The following is a 19411-nucleotide window of genomic DNA, read 5'->3' on the forward strand; positions in this document are numbered from 1 at the left end:
AGGTCTCAAGGCCTCGTCTCTCTAGTAATCAAACCTTTTCCTACTAGAACTGGAACTACTTCTTGACTCGAAGAGAACCCCTAGGCTTGGACTAGCTTATGGATGGTGACACATGCACATGCCTCGACCACCATCGGGATATGTTGGCTCTTGGTCTCTACACAAGCTTTGACCAATGTTGGCACATGCTGGCCTTTTTTATGGGTAGTTCCCTTAAACACTAATGTTACATGCTAGGCCATGCATCGAGTGTGAGTATCCTAGGCTCGAGATGTATACCATGTGCACCATAATCGGGCAGTAGGGGGGTTCAGGCATATCTTCATATTTTTACCATGCTAATGCCTTTTTTATGGCTTGTAAATTCATATTATGCTCAACAGTGCTTGCTTCTGGGCTTGCCTCAGTTTTGTTGAACTTGAACACTACACCTAAGCCACATGAGTCTTGATCACAGTCCATACCACTATTCTAGGCTAGTTTCTTGTGACTTGAACCTCTAGTACACCTCAAGGCTAGGTCTTTATGGCTACCAGATTCTATCTTACTAGAACTAGAATCGCTCCTTAACTAAAAAAAAACCTCTAGCCTATACCAATTTACAGACCATGGCACAAGCACATGCCTCGACTATCATTGGGACATGTTAGCCCTTGGTCTTTGCATATGTCGGCCCTTTATGTAGGCAGTTTTGTCAAACACTATCGACAAATGCTAGGCACACACCAAGCATAAGTATCTTGGGTTTGAGCCATGCACCATGCATACCACAACCAGGCAGTATGTGGGTTTAGGCACATTTTTATATTTCTACCATGCCAATGCCATTTTAATGGCTTCTAAATTAATATAATGCTCACTAACGCTCTCACCTTGGCCTGGCTCAATTCTGCCATACTTAAACATCAGGCCTAACCCTCTAGAGTCTTGATCACTGCTTATACCACTATTCTAGGCTAGTTCCCTATGATCTAGACCTTTAGTACACGTCAAAGCCTAGTTTCTCTAGTTGTCAGACCTTGTTCTGCTAGAACCAAAACTACTCCTTAACTTATAAAGAACCTTTGGGCCTGAACCAGCTTATTGGTTCTGACACATGCACATGCCTCAACTGCTATTGAGACATGTTGGCTCTTGGTCTTGGCACATGCTAGACCTTGGTGCAAATAGTTCCTTTGAACACCATTGACACATGTTGGGCCGCACACCACATACAGGTATGTTGGACCTAAGTTGCATACCATGCATACCACAACCAAGTAGTAGGTGGGTTTTGGCACAGCTTCATATTTCTACCTTGCTAATGCCATTTTTATGTCTTGCAAATTCATATAGTGGTCCCCTAAGCCTTCATGTGAAGTTTCATGGGAAGAAGACTTGTTTTCTATTTTTTACAACTTTTAAAATTTTTCATGGTTTGTGATTTTTTAAAAGTTTTTGGAAGGAGTTTTAGCCCCAAATTTGGTGTATGAGATCCTTTTATTTTTGTTGGCATCCATAAAAACATTCAGCTAAAAAACTAGAAGTGTAAAAGATTTTGTGGCCATTTGAAAAAAGCATCCCCATTTCAAATACTTGAATGACTACTATCTATGAACTTATAAAAGCTGTTATGCTCTTTAAGGGGGTGTCAGTTGTTGAGGTTCCCTTGGGATAGGGGGCCAATATAAGGGCTAAAAACCAGTGCCAATCACATATCATGTGCATAAACCCCTTGGCCCCCTCCCCTAATTGTTGGAGCCCCTAATACCACCGATTAGGTTTTTCGATGATGCTCTAGTGATGCTCCAATGATGGTGCTCTAGGTAAAGAAAAGTGGCACTAGCACATGCTCAAGCCCAGCATGTGCACCAATGCTCAAAATCAAACTTTAGCCAAGGCCTTCACCATCATCATCACATGCTAGTGCATGGTGGGGCACATGCTAGCACATGGTGCGAACGTATGCTTGTGCATGGTGTGGGTGCATGCCTCGACCATCATTAGCATAAGTTGGCCTTTGGTACAAGCACTTGCCTTAACCACTATCAGCACAAGCTAGCTTTTGGTACAAGTGTCATAGGCTCTGACCTTAGACTCAAAATTTGTCTGGCCATAGGCTTGGAATCACCTCTTTCTAGCCTAAGTTAGCCTAAAACACAAATGTACGGGCACTAGAACAAAAGGAAAGGCAGAATGCATAAGTTTGAGAGAAACAGGAAAACAAGATAGCTTCCTGGAATTTGCTTTATATTCACTAAAACAAAAGTGTTTGATGGTGTACAAATGAGGGTAGAGTAGCCCTCTATTTATAGTTGAGGCTTCTAGCTACACTTATGGCTAAATCCTTAGAATCAAGGCTAAAATCAAAGAAGTATAAAGATTACAATCAATCAAGATTCTATCTCCTGATTCTAAGGGTCAACTAGATCTATCAGAAGGCTCTTGTTGATCTTATGATCTTTCAAAAGATCCCCTTACGTATCTCTCATCTTGGGCCCTACTAGATATGGTGCAAGCATTATGCAGGCCAAACCTTGGCCTTGCGAGCTGGCTTGCAAGCTGTGTGAGTGTTCATGCCTTACCTCCAAGGCCTTGCATGTTAACTTCTGCCAGTGCACCTGGTGTGCTGGCCTCAACCTTAGGTGCACATGCTAGTGCGCCTGGTGTGCCCGCCCAGGGCATGGCATTCTCCCCCACCTGATTGTGCAACACCCTTGTTGCATCATCTGCATGGTATTACCTGATCTAATCCCCAAACTACCATAAGTTCTCGGCTAGTTCCCAACTTGCCTCACTATCTGGAAGTCCCTTCCAATGCACCAAGTACTCTTATCTTGGTTGGTAGTTTTTCTATCTCACCTCCCTCTCAGCTATGATGCTGTGGACCTCCTTCTCATATGAGGCCTTTGCTCTCAATGGTATACACTTTGACTCTGCCCATCTTGGATCTCCCTCATCCTCATGAAATAGCTTGAGCATGCTTACATGGAACATCGGGTGTACCCTTGACTTGGGTGGCATATCCAACTTGTAGGCAACCCTGCCTACCCTTTTGAATACTCAGAAAGGTCCTTTATACCTTTAGACTAGGCCTTCATCTAGCCCCCTATGGCGCACAATGGGATACAGCTTCACCAACACCAGGTCTCCAACCTAGAATTGCACATCTTGCCTATTTTGGTCTGCCCACTTCTTCGACCTCTTTACCGCTTTGTGTAAACAGACTCAGGCCAAGTTAGCTTGCTCCTGCCAAGCCTTGGCAAACTTGTATGCTGCTGGATTCGACCCTATATAACCTGTAGCAATTGAATCGAGTGTTAGTGATTGTTGACTTGTCACAACCTCAAATGGGCTCTGGTTCATTGTCTCGCTCCTTTGCAAGTTGTAGGAAAATTGTGCAACATTTAGAAGCTTTGGCCAGTCCCTTTGTGTGGCACTCACATAGTGCTTGAGGAGACCTCCAATAGTCCATTCACACATTCAATCTGCCCATCGATCTGCAGATGCATGCTGGTGGAAAAGTTCAAGTTTGACCCCAACAGGTTGAACAACTCAATCAGAACCTACCAATGAAATGCCCATCCCGATCACTAATAATAGTCCCCGGCACTCTCCAGTACTTAACCACATTCTTCAAGAATAATCGAGCTACCTCTTCGGTTGGGCACTCCTTGGTTGCTTGAATGAAGATTCCATATTTGGAAAACTTATCCACCACCACCATGACACTTCCAAACCCCTCTACCTTGGGTAGACCAACTATAAAGTCCAGAGAAACACTCTCCCATGGTCACTCTGGCATTGGTAATGGCTCTAAGAGACTGCCTAGTTTCTTGAACTCCACCTTGTCCTATTGGCACATAAGACAAGTCTTCATATAGGCCTCCACATCTTCCCTCATGTGTGGCCAATAGTACTGGTCCTCTAGCAATGCCAAGGTACGACTCACTCCTGGGTGTCCAGCCTACCTTGAATTATGGCACTCTTGCAAAACTTCCCTAAGGAGCTTGCTATGCTGTGGCACAAATAGTCTACTACCTTTGGTGTACAACAAATCATCCTACACCTAAAACTTTCTAGTTTGACCTTGCTGGGCATACTCCATAAGAGCTTTGGCTATAGGATCATGCACAAGTCCCTTCTTGATGCGTAGCACCAGTGACCCCTCTAGTTGGCTAATGGCAGCAAGGTTAACCTTCCAACTCAGGACATCTACCACCAGGTTTGCCTGCCCTGGCTTGTACTCCATCTAGAAATCAATTTCGTAGGAAAATCTTACCAGTTCGCCTACTTGAAGGACAGCTTCTTCTGCGTCTGAAAGTAGCTAGTCACCACATTGTCCATCCTAGCCATGAACCTCAACCCCAACAGGTAATGGCACCAACTGTGCAAGTAGTGCACCACTACAGTTATCTCTTTCTCTTGGACCGTGTACTTGTGCTCAGTCTCGTTCATCTTTCTACTTTCGAACGTGACTAGATGTCCCTCCTGCATCAACACACCCCTTATAGCTGATGCATCCGTATGCATCTTATACGACTTGGCATGGTCTGACAAGGCCAAGATTGGCTCTTCGGTCATAGCTTGCTTCAACCTGTCAAAGGCTTCCTGGCACCCAGCGCTCTACTCCCATGCTTTCCCTTTCTTAAGCAAGTCAATCAATGGCATGGCTATTGCTGAGTGACCTTTGGTGAAGTACCTGTAGTAGTTAACCAGCCCAAGGAATGACCTTAACTCAGTGACCTTGGCTGGCGGTTCCCACTCTAGGATGGCATGCACCTTGCCTTCATCTATGCATATCCTGCCACCTCCCACTATGTGGCTTAGGAATGGGATCTCCTGCTATGCAAATGAGCACTTCTTCCTCTTAACAAACAACTTGTGCACCTATAACACCTCAAACACCTATCTCAAGTGGTCTACATGCTCTCTCAAAGTCTGGCTGTAGATCATAATGTCATCCAAATAAACCACAACAAATCGATCAAGGAACGACTTAAGTACCTTGCTCATAAGGGTGCAGAATGTTGCTAGGGCATTTGTGAGTCTGAATGGCATGACCAAGAACTCATACGAACCATACCATGTGACATATGCTATCTTGGGCTCATCTCTCTTCGCGATCCTAACTTGGTAGTAGCCCAACCTCAAATCTAGCTTGGTGAACCACCTTACGCTCCCAAGTTGGTCAAACAAGTTCACAATGAGTGGGATAGGATACTTGTTCTTGACAGGCAACTTGTTCAAAGCTTGATAGTCTATGCACAGCCACAACAACCCATCATGCTTGTGCTAGAATAGAATCGGTGCACCATATGGTGCCTTCGATGGCCTGATGAAGCCAGCATCAACTAACTCTTTGAGCTACTTCCTTAACTCTTTCAACTCTGGAGGGGACATTCGAGAAGGGGTTCTAGCTGGTGGCTTGGCCTCGGACACTAGCTCAATCTTGTGGTCCACCTTCCTCTTAGGTGGTAGCTGGCTAGGTAGCTTTACGGGCATCACATCACTAAAGGTCTTCAGCACCTTTAGCACCTCCAAGGGTGATTCGGTCTCTTTCTCCCTTGGTTCTTCATACTTCAAGGTTGCCAAGAAGATGTCTTTTTCTCTGCTTATCGCCTTGGCAAATTGGATGGCTGACACCACCCACTACCCAACTCTAGACCCTTTCCTCAATGGCACTAGGCATTGGCACCGTGCATCTAAAACGCAAATACAATTGGCAAAAGGTATAAGGAGGGCATTAATCCGAACAAAAAAATCCAACCTAATCACAAACTCATAGTCTTCAAGGGGTATTACCTCTATGGTCTCTTTGCCTTTCCAGTCTCCAAGCTATAACTCCACTCCTCGCACTACTCCAATGGCTGGAACCTCTTCAGAGTTAATCATTTTAATGGTACCAGTCCCTTTCTACACCTTTAGTCTAAGCTTATGGGCTCTATCACCTAAAATATGAGGCACTTGTGCCCATCAGTGAGCTTACCTTCTGACCCACAACCATGAGATTCGCAAACATCAAGGCCTTTGGCTTGAGGCTCCCCTTACTCTGGATAGCATTTATCACTAACAACCCAAGCTTTGCTGCCTCTACCTCTGGCACCTCGTCAGACTCATTGTCTACAGTAGCCAGCTTGCCCTTCTATGGGCAATTGCATGCCATGTGGCTCCCTCCACATAGGTAGAATGCTAGTAGCTCTCGGTTCCCCTTTGCTTTCCACTTGCCTGCTAGTGGCTTCCTCTTGCCATCTTTGGTCGAACGGTCTCAGTCCCCATCCTTGGACTCTCGATCATGATCTTTCCCCTTGGATTACTTCTTTCGATGCCTTTCATCCTTGCCCTTACCCTTGGGCTTGGAAGACTCAAACTTGTTTAGAGGCTTAAACTCTATCAAGGACTTAATAGTAGTCATGGCTTTAGCCAAGTCATGAACTCCCCTTTGTTGTAGCTCATACTTCACCTACAACTTCAGCCCATCCATGAAAGCAAATATGGCATCATTCTCGCCTAGATCTAAGATCTATAGTATCAGGTCAGAGAATATTTAAACATATTCCCTTATGTCCCTTTGCTGGCGTAGCCTGCACAACTTTGCTCGTGCCTTATCATCGGCATACTTCGAGTAAAACTGCTCTCTAAACTCTTTTTGGAACTCTGCCCAGGTTCCAATCTTTACGCTTTCATGCCTAACATCATCACACCTGCACCTCCACCATAATAAGGCTACATCAGTGAGATACATAGCAGCGGTGTTTACCTTTATTACCTCATCTTGCATGGCCTTGGCCTGGAAGTACTACTCTATACCCCATAGGTAGTTGTCTACTTCCTTGGCTGCCCTAGTTCCCTTGTACTCTTTAGGCTTGGGGACATCCATTCTAAACTTAGACACTCAAGCAAACAAGCCATTCCTAATGGCAGTCTTGCAAGCAACGAGCTCACTAGTAAGCTCCTCTATCTGCTTGCTCATGACCTCCATGCCATCACGCATGATCTCCACCACAGCCTCCAAGGTCTCATTCGTTTGGGTGATCATGTCCATGCCTTGGTTGAGAGTAGCTTGCAACCCACCACTGAGCTCCTCTTTCAAAGAGTCTAGTGCTTCAACATGAGTCTCTACATCCTTAAGGTTCTCTTGCATGTCGCCCATGCTCACTTCCACCTTGGCCAACCTACCGTCTATGGTAGACCAAATGTCTCTCGAATTGGCTTTCTTGCCTTTTCCACACCCCTACTCTTGGGCCTCTGGTTGTTGGCTAGCAATGTTAGTCTGGGATGCCATCTCCTTGATTGTGATCTAACCTGAACAACACAAACATGTAGAACCGAACTTACTCTGATACCAACTGTCACGGGCTCTAACCTTAGACTTAGAGTCCGTACAGCCTTAGGCTTGGAATCACCTCCTTCTAGCCTAAGTCAGCCTAAAACACAAGCGTGCGGGCACTAGAACAAAAAGAAAGGTAGAATGCACAAGTTTGAAAGAAATAAGATAATAAGATAGCTTGTTGGAATATACTTTGTATTCACTGAAATAGAAGTGTTTGATGGTGTACAGATAAGGGTGGAGCAGCCTTCTATTTATAGTTGAGGCTCTCAGCTACACTTATGGCTAAATCGCTAGAATCAAGGCTAAAAATAAAGAATTACAATGATTGCAATCAATCAAGATTCTATCTCCTGATTCTAGAGGTTAACTAGATCTATCAGAAGGCTCATACTGATTCGATGATATTTCAGAAGATCCCCTTATGTATCTCTCATCTTGGGCCATGCTAGATGTGGTGTGGGCATCATGCAGGCCAGACCTTAGCTTTACCGGCTAGCTTGCAAGCTATAAGAGCATTCTAGCCTTACCTCTAAGGGCTTGCATGCTAACTCCCGCCAGTGCACCTGGTGCATGGGCCTTAATCTTAGGTGCGCATGCTAGTGTGCCTAATGTGCCCGGTGCACCCGTCCAGGGCATAACACAAGCACTTGCCTCAACTAGCATCGGCATATGCTGGCCTTTGGTGAGGGCACATGTCTCGATTAGCATTAGCTTAATTTGGACCTACTGCTAGCACATGCCTCAACTAGCACTGACAACATCAGTAGAAAATGTCCCTTGTTGTAGGTAGTTACCTCAAACACCATTAGCTCATGTTGGCCCTTGCTACGCGCACTTGCTTTGAACACCATTGGCACATGTTAGGCATTTGTGTGGGTACATGCCTCAACCACTATCAGCACCTGTGAAACCTTGGTGTGGGATATGCCAGTTTGAAAAAAGTGTCCCCATTATAAACACATTAATGTCTACTGCTAGCATATTTGTATAATCTTTTATGCCCTTTAAGGGGTGGTTATACGGGCCCTTTTCTCCCCATATAAGAGGAATAGGTATACGTGATGGGTTTATCATTGCATACATTTATAGTAACATCCCTAAAGCAAAACCCAAGTTGTGCATGCCTTTTGGCCATGTTGTCTAGTGATTGGTTGCTCTGTGACCCATAAGAACCCATGGCCTCTATTGGTATGAGTGTATAAAGAAAAAATTGACCTAAATCTTACACCTAAGACTAATGATGCTCTAGACCCTAGACGAAGTCCTTGAATTAGGCAACAACTCCTTGGTTTGGTGCAAGCAGAAGCTGTAATTGCAAGCTTGGTCTGGCCAAGTCTCTCAATTATTTGGTAGTCTTGTGGTCCCTTTTTGTTGACCATAAAAATGCCTTGACCTAAAAAAATCCCATGCATGTAGCCAATGCTACCCAAGACCCTAGGAATAAGTGCTTGAATCAAGCGAAGTCCCTCTGGGATGTTGACAATAGAGTTTATGTGTGCAGTCGAGGCCAAACCAAGCATTGGTGGTGTTGTGCCATTATTGTTTGTTGGATGGCAAGGGCAGTCTCATGGCCTTTACTTGTGTGTTTCCCATGCCAAGCAATTGTGGTGTAGCCTTGTACATTGTTTCCTCCACTCATTTGTCAAGTAATCGGTTAGGTAGGTTATAGACCAATGTGTGTAGATGCTGCCACTTGTATGCAATGGGCATATGAGTGGTGTTATGGTTATGCATGTTGGTAGGAACCATGCTCGATGCATCAAACTATCAACCCATCATCTTTTTCAATCTCCCCTATGTAGTCATCGTACCTTGAAGGTCCAATCAGGATCCTATGCTGCATACCTGAATCGATGAAAACTAGATGTCTTGCCATCCTTCATCCATATTATGTCCTTAGGGGCTATGGGATAGAACTCAATCATGCCCTATGTTTAGATGGCATCCATCCAAACATCCATTGCTACATTGGTGCATTTTATTATGCTTTTGGATGTAGAACATTTTATAGGTGTGGGCTATCGATCTTTGTTCATTAGATACTATGCATTTTACTTGCTCGACATGCATAATGCTTGTGCTTCATGTTGGCTCTCTCTGCTACTTAGTTAGTGCATTGAGGCCCATGCGATGCCAACATCCTAAAAGAATGCTACCTAGTTTATCCTGTTAGTAGATATATGCTTGTCTTAAAGATTAAGACATGCATGTGTAAGTATGAACTAATTTAGACTGTGAAATTGTAAATGGCTCATTAAATCAATTGTAGTTTGTTTGATGGTATCTACTACTTGGATAACATTAGCAATTCTAGAGCTAATACGTGTAACAAACGCCAACTTTTAGAGGGAATGCATTTATTAGATAAAAGGTTGACGTGGGCTTTGCCCATTGCTTGATGATTCATGATAAGTTGATGGATCGTACGACCTTTTGTGCCGATGATGCATCATTTAAATTTTTTCCCTATCAACTTTAATGGTACGATAGTGGCCTACTATGGTGGTGATAGGTGGTGGAGAATTAGGGTTCAATTTCAGAGAGGGAGACAAAGAAATGGTTACCATATCCAAAGAAAGCAGTAGGTGCCAAATTACCCAATCCTGACACGGGGAGGTAGTAACAATAAATAACAATAATGGGCTCTATGAGTCAAGTAATTGGAATGAGTACAATCTAAAACCCTTAACAAGGATCCATTGAAGGGCAAGTCTATTGCCAATAGCTATGGTAATTCCTGCTACAATAGCATATATTTAAGTTGTTGTAGTTAAAATGCTTGTAGTTGAAACTAAGGTTAGGTTATTAGGTCCACCTTATGGTGAGCATTGATCTACTTGTCCCAACTATTGGTGATGTGCTCCTGGCCTTAATTGGTTAGGTCGTTCCTTCAGTGCTATTACTTTGAAGAAATTAGAGTGGTAAAAGCAGGCCTATGCTTGTATACATTAGCATGGGATAACTTCATAGGATTTCAGTCCTATTGTGTTGGCCTTTAGGATCAGAGTAATAATTAATAGAGACAATTGAGGGCATTCGTATTTCATAGTTAGAGGTGAAATTCTTGGATTTATGAAAGACGAACAACTATGAAAGCATTTACCAATGACATTTTCATCAATCAGGAATGAAAGTTTAGGGTTAAAAAAATAGATACTATCCTAGTCTCAACCATAAATGATGCCAACCAAGGATCAACAAATGTTACTTTCAGGACTCTGCTGGCACCTTATGAGAAACCAAAGTCTTTAAGTTCCAAGGGGTGAATGGTCACAAGGCTAAACCTTAAAGGAATTGATGGAAAGGCACCACCAAAAGTGGAGCCTGTGGCTTAATTTGACTCAACATAAGGAAACTTACTAGGTCTAGACATAGTAAGAATTAATAGACTGAGAGCTCTTTCTTGATTTTATAGGTGGTGATGCATGGCTACTCTTAGTTGGTAGAGCTGTCTAGTTAGTTCCATTAACAAATAAGACCTCAACTTGCTAACTAGCTATGCAAAGGCAATCCTTCATGGCTAGCTTCTTAGAGGGACTATGGCCATTTAGGCTAAGGAAGTTTAAGGCAATAATAGGTCTATGATGCCCTTAGATGTTTTATCCTACACATGCGCTACACTGATGTATTCAATAAGTCTATAGCCTTGGCCAATAGGTCCAGGTAATCTTTGAAATTTCATCATGATGGGGATAGATCATTGCAATGGTTAGTCTTTAATGAGGAATTCCTACTAAGCATGAGTCATCAGCTCACGTTGACTACATCCCTGCCCTTTGTATGCACTGCCCATTACTTCTACTGATTGAATGGTTCAGTGAAGTGTTTGGTTCATGATGATATGGTTGGTTTGCTACTTGTGACATCGTAAGAAGTCCACTGAACCTTATCATTTAGAGGAAGGAAAAAACGTAAGAAGGTTTTCATAGGTGAACCTACGGAAAGACCATTAATGAAAGTTGTTCAACAAATGACCCACAATTACGTTAACGAAACATTGAGGGGTTGAGGGTGCCTCTATGCCCTAAGCCCTTTTTGACCCTAGGCAAGCATAATAGTCACTTTGTTTTAACTTTCGAGTGGACAAAATACTGGTATCAGTGCCCGTAGCCAAATAATGAACCCTTGGCGAGAATCGCACTAAGGAATCGAAATGCAAAAGAACACATGTACCCTTACCATCTCATTCGTGGTGTATGTGTAGGTAGCATCATGACTTTTTTTATCATGAAAACCAAAAATGAATCTCGATAATGGATATCTCTATCTCACATTGATGAAGAACGTAGTGAAATGATATACTTGGGCATGCAAGTTGTGTCTCAAGCCATTAGGCAGAGACCATGTTTGCTTGGGTATCATGCATCATAGCCCCTTTCATCACCCCATCCATCGAGCTCTGAGTGAGGGAGAGGAAGATGGCTTCTGTGATCTCATTGATTGTGGTTGACCCAAAAGTGAGTCCTTAATAATGATGGTGTCATGACCATTGGTGGTAAAGCTCCCGATGTGCCTCATCTCCAATGACATGCACTCACTCTCCATTCAGATCGCATTGGACCCCCTAGGTCAGTTGGGATTGCCCACTGAGTTTAAGCATATCAATAAGTGGAGGAAAAAAAACTTACCAAGATTCCCCTAGAAACTATGAGCAAATTGAGAGTAGCCCAGCTTGAGAATCGAGTGCCCCTGGTGTCTAAATTATAGGTTGGAGAAACATCATCAGTGGTGGACAAGGCCCAAGTCCCTTGAAAAGGGCCATTAGAGAGGGCAAGAGCCTAGACCATGTCATACCATGAGGTGCTATCTGCTAGTTGGGTTGTTTGGGAATGTAGCCCTAATTGAGTAGTAAATTTCATCTAAGGCTAAATATAGGTGAGAAACTGATAGCTAACAAGTATTGCAATGGAAAAATGAAAAGGACTTTGAAAAGAGAGTCAAAGACTGATTGAAATTGTCAGGAAGGAAGTGGATGGGCACCGACAATGCACCCCAATCGATGTGGAATGGTGAGAGTCGATCCATTGATCAAGTCATGACATAGATTAATGTAGGTTATGATGCTGGCCTAAGGTCGAGCTTTCAATATACCTATGGAAATGTCATTGCCACAATTATGTGCGAGTCCATCTTGAAACATAGACCAAGGAGTCTGACATGTGTGCAAGTTAACAAGCTAGAAAACCCATAAGGTGCAAGGAAGCTAATTGGTGGGATCCCTTGTAGGTGCACCACCGATTGATCTTGATCTTCTGAAAAGGGTTTGAGTGTGAGTATGCCTACCAAGACCTAAAAGATGGTGAACTATGCTTGAGCAAGGCAAAGCTAGAGGAAACTCTGGTGGACACCATAGTGATATTGATGTGCAAATCATTCATCTTACTTGGGTATAATGTGAAAGACTAATCAAACCATTTAGTAACTGGTACCTTTTGAAGTTTCCCTCAAGATAGTTAGAGCCCTTAATGAGTTCTATTGGGTAAAACCAATGGTTAGAGGCATAGAGAGTGCAACACTTTTGACCTATTCTCAAACTTTAAGTAAGTAAGATGACACAACTATTTCATTAAGTTGGATCATGGAATCAAGAGCTCCAACTGGGCCATTTTTGGTAGATAGAACTAGTGATGTAGGATGAACTAAAAGTCAAGTTATTGTGTCAAACTGTACACTAACCTTAAACCCACAAAGGTTGTTATTCAATTAAGATAGCAAGATGATGGTCATGGAAGTTGAAATTCACTAAGGAGTGTGTAATAACTCACCTATTGAATAAACTAACCTAAAAAATGGATGGTGCTTAAGTGCACGACCTATACCGAGCCATCGAGGCAAGGGACAGGCCTAATAAGTAGGATAGCTTAGTGGTCACCACAAAACCTGAGGCTTGAGCCCAAATAGAATAGCCATCAGTGTAGATCTTCATAGTAGTAGCAAATATTTATATGAGAACTTTGAAGGGTGAAAAAGGGAAAGGTTCCATGTGAACGGCACTTGTACATGTGTTTGTTGATCCTAAGAGATGGGATAAAGTTATCCGACAACGTGTCCATTGTGAGCTTAGAAAAGGAATCGAGTTAAAATTCTTGAACTAGGATGTAACGGCTGACAATAATGTCAAAAAGTCTAAAGACATTGGTGGACGCCTTGGGAAGGGTTATCTTTTATGTTTAATGCTTGGCCCACCCTAGAAATGGTTTACCTAAAGGTAGGGTCCAATGGTTGGAAGAGCACTACACATTGCATGGTGTTCGGTGCACCCTTGGTGGCCCTTGAAAATTTGAAGGATCGAGTACTCATAATCACATTAAGTTTCCAAGGTGAACAGCCCTTAGTTGATGGAATAATGTAAACAAGAGAAGTCGACAAAATGGATCTATTACCTTAAGAAAAGGATTGGCTATGAGGGCTAGACACGAGGGTTCCAATCCCAAACCCATTGGCTACTAATGCACTGTTTGAACTACTTTTATAGCTAGAGTGGGTCACTGTGTGCCGGCCAGAGGATGAACTGGGAATAGCTCACTCAAGGCCCTTCCTTGAGCAACGAATAGTTGAGTTAGAACTGGTATGAACATTGGGAATCCAACTATTTAGTTTAAACAAAACATTGCGATGGTCCTTGTGGATGCTCACACAATGTGATTTCTACCCATTGCTCTAAATGTCAAAGTGAAAAAATTCAACTAAGTGTGGGTAAATGACGAGAGTAACTATGACTTTCTTAAGGTAGCCAAATGCCTCATCATCTAATTAGTGATGGCATGAATGGATTACTGAGATTCCCACTATCCCTATCTACTATCTAGTGAAACCACAACCAAGGGATTAGGTTTGGTAGAATTAGCGGGGAAATAAGACCCTGTTAAGCTTAACTCTAGTCTGACTTTGTGAAATAACTGGAGAGGTGCGAGATAAGTGGGAGCCTTCAGGCAAAATTGAAATATTAATACTTTTAATGTTATTTTACTTATTTCATGAATCAAAGGTAAGGCACGACCCATTTTCTTGGACCTAAGGCTAGCCTCGATTGGTTGATTTGGGCAGAAGACATTGTAAGGTAGGCTGTTTGGCTAAGAAGCACATCTGTTAAAAGATAACATAGGTGTCGTAAGATGTGCTCAACAAAAAGAGAAATCTCATGTGGAACAAAAAGGTAAAAGCTTATTTGATTCTAATTTAAAGTGTAAATATGAACCATGAAAACATGGCTTATCGATCCTATAAACCTTCAAAATTTTAAGCTAGAGGTGTCAAAAAAGTTACCACAAGGATAACAGGCTTATGGCAGCCAAGCATTCATAGTGGCATTGCTTTTTGATCCTTTGATGTCAGTTCTTCCTATCATTTTTGTGAAGTAGAATTCACTAAGTGTTGGATTGTTCACCCACCAATAGGGAACGTGGGCTGCATTTAGGCTATTGTGAGATAGCTTAATTTTACCCTGCTAATGGTAGCATCACAATAGTAATTCAACCTAGTACAAGAGGAACTATTGATTCATACAATTGGTCATGGTGTTTGGTTGAAAAGCCAGGGGCACGATGCTACTATGCACTGGATTTTAACTAAATGCCTTTAATTGAGAATCTAGGCTAAAAGCGATGCACACACCCATCACTTGATTACTGACCCATAGTAGGGACCCATGGCCCCCAAAGGCACATGTCATAGGTGTGGCACATGTCATAGGCCTATGCCCTTGAGGCGGACAAGCTATGTGGACCTCCTTAGAGCTCAATTACCACTGAACAATAGGTAGAATCTTTTGCATGCAACTTAAATATGTGACAGCATATTGTAAGTGTCAAAGTGGCCTTACTAACATGGTCTCCTAAGATTTAGCCCTTTGTTGCTTCAATTCGTCCCCTCTCACACCCACCAAAGTCCTCCCATTTCATTTTTTTATACCGTACCCCCCTGGGATTTAGGATGAATGTTGTTCTCCATTGCATCCTATTCAGCTGGGGGATGACATCCTTCCCTCTAGCATCCAAGTAAATGGCAACCAAATAGCCTTAGTATTTGTTATAGGGATGGGCTCACCCTTGGTGTGGGGGCTTGCCTCAACTCCATCGCACACACTAGCCCCTAGATCGATTCTGCCCTTATGCCATTGATTACAACTAGCCTATGGTTTATGCAGGCAATTGTATCCAACACCATCGATGGATGTTGGCCGTTGTTGCCTCGAACACCATCAACAAATGTTGTCCGCTTGGTTTGGGATGCTACTTTGGCACTATTGCCAGATGTTGGCACTTGGGGAAAGAACTTGCCTTGATTACTGTTAGCATAAGTAGGCCCTGGGTGTGAGTTGTTACCTTAAACACCTTTTTGGCAATTGCTAGCACTTAGGACTAGATGTTGCCTCAAACACCTCTTTGGTAGATGCTAGCACTTGGGGCGACATGTGTACCGTGACCCTTTCACCTATGGTAATTTTTTGCCCCTCAATCGCCATTGGCACCAAATGGCACTCGATGCATATCTCAAGGGCTCTAGTTTTAACCCAAACTCCATATGGCCTTGAATAAGAAATTGACCTCGTCTGCCTAAGTCAGCCTATGAAAATCGAGTGCTTAGTATAATTCTAGCTTGTCAAAGATTGTGCTACAGTACTGGGCCTTTTAAAAGCCCATAAATCTGATCCTCTTAGGATTGTGTTTAGGAATGACCACCCTTGGGTTTGATCATGTGCTTGCATCTTGATCATCAGTGCCCACACCTAGGTCAACCGTATGCCCGTGCATCAGCACCTATAATTAGGCCTAGTCAATTTTGCCTAACTTGAACACCTTGCTTGAGTGTTTGGAGTCTTGATCACTACCTATACCATTATCTCTAGGCTAGTTCACCATGACCTAAGCCTCCAGTAGGTTGAGGCCTAGTCTCTCTTATTGTCAGACCCTATCCTGCTAGAATTGGAACCACTCCTCAACTCAGAGATAACCCTTAGGCTTAGACTATTATCACAAGCTAAGCTTTCTCTTAACAAAACAATAGACTATATAGCACTTGGATGGATGCTTCCACACAAGTCAACTAAAGATAGTTCATTATCTGAATAGACAAACAACAAGCCATAAGTTAACCTCAAGAATACACAATGATATACCAAGGTATAAAGGGGAACACATCGAGGCAACCTTTGGTGTTTTCATAATAGAAAAGTGTTTTTATTAATATAAAAAATAGTACAATGAGTACAAAAAGAGCATCGAGTCTTCCCACCATCATAGAAGCCAAAGGGGCAGCCTTAATTGGGTGGTCTAACATGTACCTTAGCTAGTGAGGTAGCCTAATAATATGCCAACTGCTCACCCCCTCTAAAGAGCTTAAGAGATTTTATAGCTATTCTACCAAGAACCATTAAAATGTTTGGAAAGGGGACACTTTTTCCTAGCACATGAAATCTACCCTCCCCTTTGGCACCTCTACCCAATCATGGCCCTATACATGGGTGGCTTAGGACATCCTATGCCTAATCATGGCCCTATACAAGGTTGGCTCATGACATCCTCCCCCACCTATTCTGTGGACACCCCTATGGATTAGCCTGGAATTCTTCAATCTTTTACTAGAATGCTTGGAGGTCATGGTCTCTCTCCTAATTAGTTTCTTTTAGTCCTAAGCCCTCCCACTTCACTAAATATTCATGGACTATTCTTTAAGATACTCAAGATACCCTGTTAGCTAAAATCTCTTCAACTCAACATTTTGATTGAGGCTTCAAGGTAATGGTAGCAATGGTTAACTCACCATGACTTGCATCTATGGGGTCTACATGATAGGGCTTTAAGTTGCTTATGTAGAACATTGGATACACCTTCATCCATTTTAGTAGTTTAATTTTGTAAGAGGCATTCCCCACTTTGGATAGGATCTTCACTAGACCCTTATACTTATGCACCAATCTATGATCCCACTTCCTTAGAAACCTAGTTTATTCAGGCACTAGTCTGAAAAGAACAAGATCAAAAGCTTTGAATTGCAATGCCCTTATGCCCTTTTCTATCCATTTCTCTATCCCTTTCGATGCCTTCTCTAAGTATGCTTGTTCAATTTCTATGTTTTGTCTCCATTCTTTGCTAAGGTTGAAGGCTTATGAATCCTTCCCTCGATATGGTTCAAGAGATAAATGCGGTAGTCTTGGAAGATGTCCAATGACCACTTCAAAGGGACTCTTGTTTGTGGAAGAACACTTGTTGGAATTAAAATAAAGTTGAGCTACATCCAACAATAAAGCCAATTCTTTTGATTAGCTTGAATAGAGTATCATAAGTACTCCTCCAACAACCCATTAAATTTCTCAATCTAACCATCAATTTACGGGTGATAACTTAAAGAGATGTTGAGTTGAGATCCCAAGATCTTGAAAAGTTCTCACTAGAATGACCTAGTGAATCTCAGATCCCTGTCACTGGCAATGGTTTGAGGAAGATCCTAATACTTAATTACATTTTAAATATTAGCTGGGATGTATCTTTAGCGATGCAATACTTTTAGGCAAGAATGAATAAGGCATGTTTCAAGAAACGATCAATCACCATTAGAATATACCTAAGATCACCAACTTTAGGAAAGCCTGATATGAAATCATGGGAGATACTAACCCAAGGTTTTGTGGGCATAGGTAGAAGTTTGAGTATGCCTGCTGAGTTTTTCTTTTCAACCATGTCCTATTGGTGAATGAGGTAAATCTTTGTATAATCCATCACATCTTGTTGCATGTGAGGCCAATAATAGTGTTGTTTTAGTAAAGGCAAATATGTTGCCAACCAAGGTAGCCCACCCATGGTATATCATGGCATTCCCTTATTAGCATCTGTCTCATGCCTCCTGCTTTTAGCACAAACAACTGAGGGCCCTATATCAATAGAACCCCATTTTCTTGCCAAAAGTATTTGGACTTCCCTTTTCCTACTAGCTTTAGCATGGTACTGGTCTGTGGGTTTTTCTTTACATTGTCTTCAATTAACTTGCAGATATTTGTTAAGCCTTAGCTAGGTGAGAAAATGACTAACTACTGCATTGTCCATCTAAACCATGAATTAGGAACCCAACAAATAATGGCACCATGCTTTTGAACAATGGATTACTACCAGGAACTCTTTCTCTTGAGACGTATCTCAACTTTCAACTTTAAACTACTATTAGGTGTCATTCTTGCAAAAGCACTCCCCTAATAGTGAAATCAAATGCATCTGTTTAAACTTTAAAAGGCTTCAAAACGTCAAGAAGAGCCAAGATGGGATCCTTTATCATGGCTTTCTTCAAGCCCTCAAAAGCCTCTTGACATTAACTTGTCCAACACCATTTTATGCTCTTTTTTCACTAGTTCCATGAGGGCTGTGTTTCTACAATAGTATCCTTCCACAAATCTCCTATAATTGTTGGCCAATCCTAAAAAATGAGTGGCGTTCATTGACATTTTTTGGTGTTGCCCACTCTTTGATAGCCTTAACTTTTTCCATGTCCATTCGAATGTGGCCTTGTTCAACAATGTGGCCTAAGAAGTGAATATGAGTTTGAACAAATGTACATTTCACCTTTTTAACATACAACTCATGGTCTTGTAGTATTTGAAACACAAGACATAGGTGCTCTTGGTGCTTTTCCAAGGTTGAAGTATAGACCACTATATCATCTAAATAAATGACCATAAACTTGTCAAGATAGTCATGGAACACTTGATTCATCAAGGTACAAAATGTGGCAAAGGCATTAGTCAATCCAAAAGGCATAACAAGAAATTTAAATGCACCATGTCGCATTACACAAGTGGTCTTTGGCTTATCTCCTTTAGCAATTATGACTTGATGATAACCAGATCTCAAGTCCAATTTAGATAAGTACTTGGCCTAGCTTAGTTGATCAAACAAATTTGCAATAACGGGAATATAATATTTGTTTCTCATCATGACTTTGTTCAAGGCACTATAGTCCACACACATTTGCAAACTCTTGTCATGCTTTTTTTGAAATAGCATGGGTGCCCCAAAATAGTGCTTTTAATGGTCTAATGAATCTGACTTGTAAGAGCTCATCTAATTGTTTTCTCAATTCAGCTAGCTCTGGTGGAGCCATGCAATATAG

At 42.2% G+C, this 19411-nt stretch overlaps 2 pseudogenes; both read left to right on the top strand.

Annotated features, from left to right (window-relative positions):
- The first annotated feature begins 9465 nt into the window (after positions 1–9465).
- On the top strand, positions 9466–11264 carry LOC149514339 (18S ribosomal RNA; annotated as a pseudogene).
- Positions 11265–11871: 607 nt separating this feature from the next.
- Positions 11872–15178, top strand: LOC149514340 (25S ribosomal RNA; annotated as a pseudogene).
- The last annotated feature ends 4233 nt before the right edge of the window (positions 15179–19411 follow it).

The sequence above is a fragment of the Durio zibethinus genome, chromosome 16 (assembly GCF_047325235.1).
Source record: "Durio zibethinus cultivar Kanyao isolate XHJ-2024 chromosome 16, ASM4732523v1, whole genome shotgun sequence".
Classification (NCBI taxonomy): Eukaryota; Viridiplantae; Streptophyta; class Magnoliopsida; order Malvales; family Malvaceae; genus Durio; species Durio zibethinus.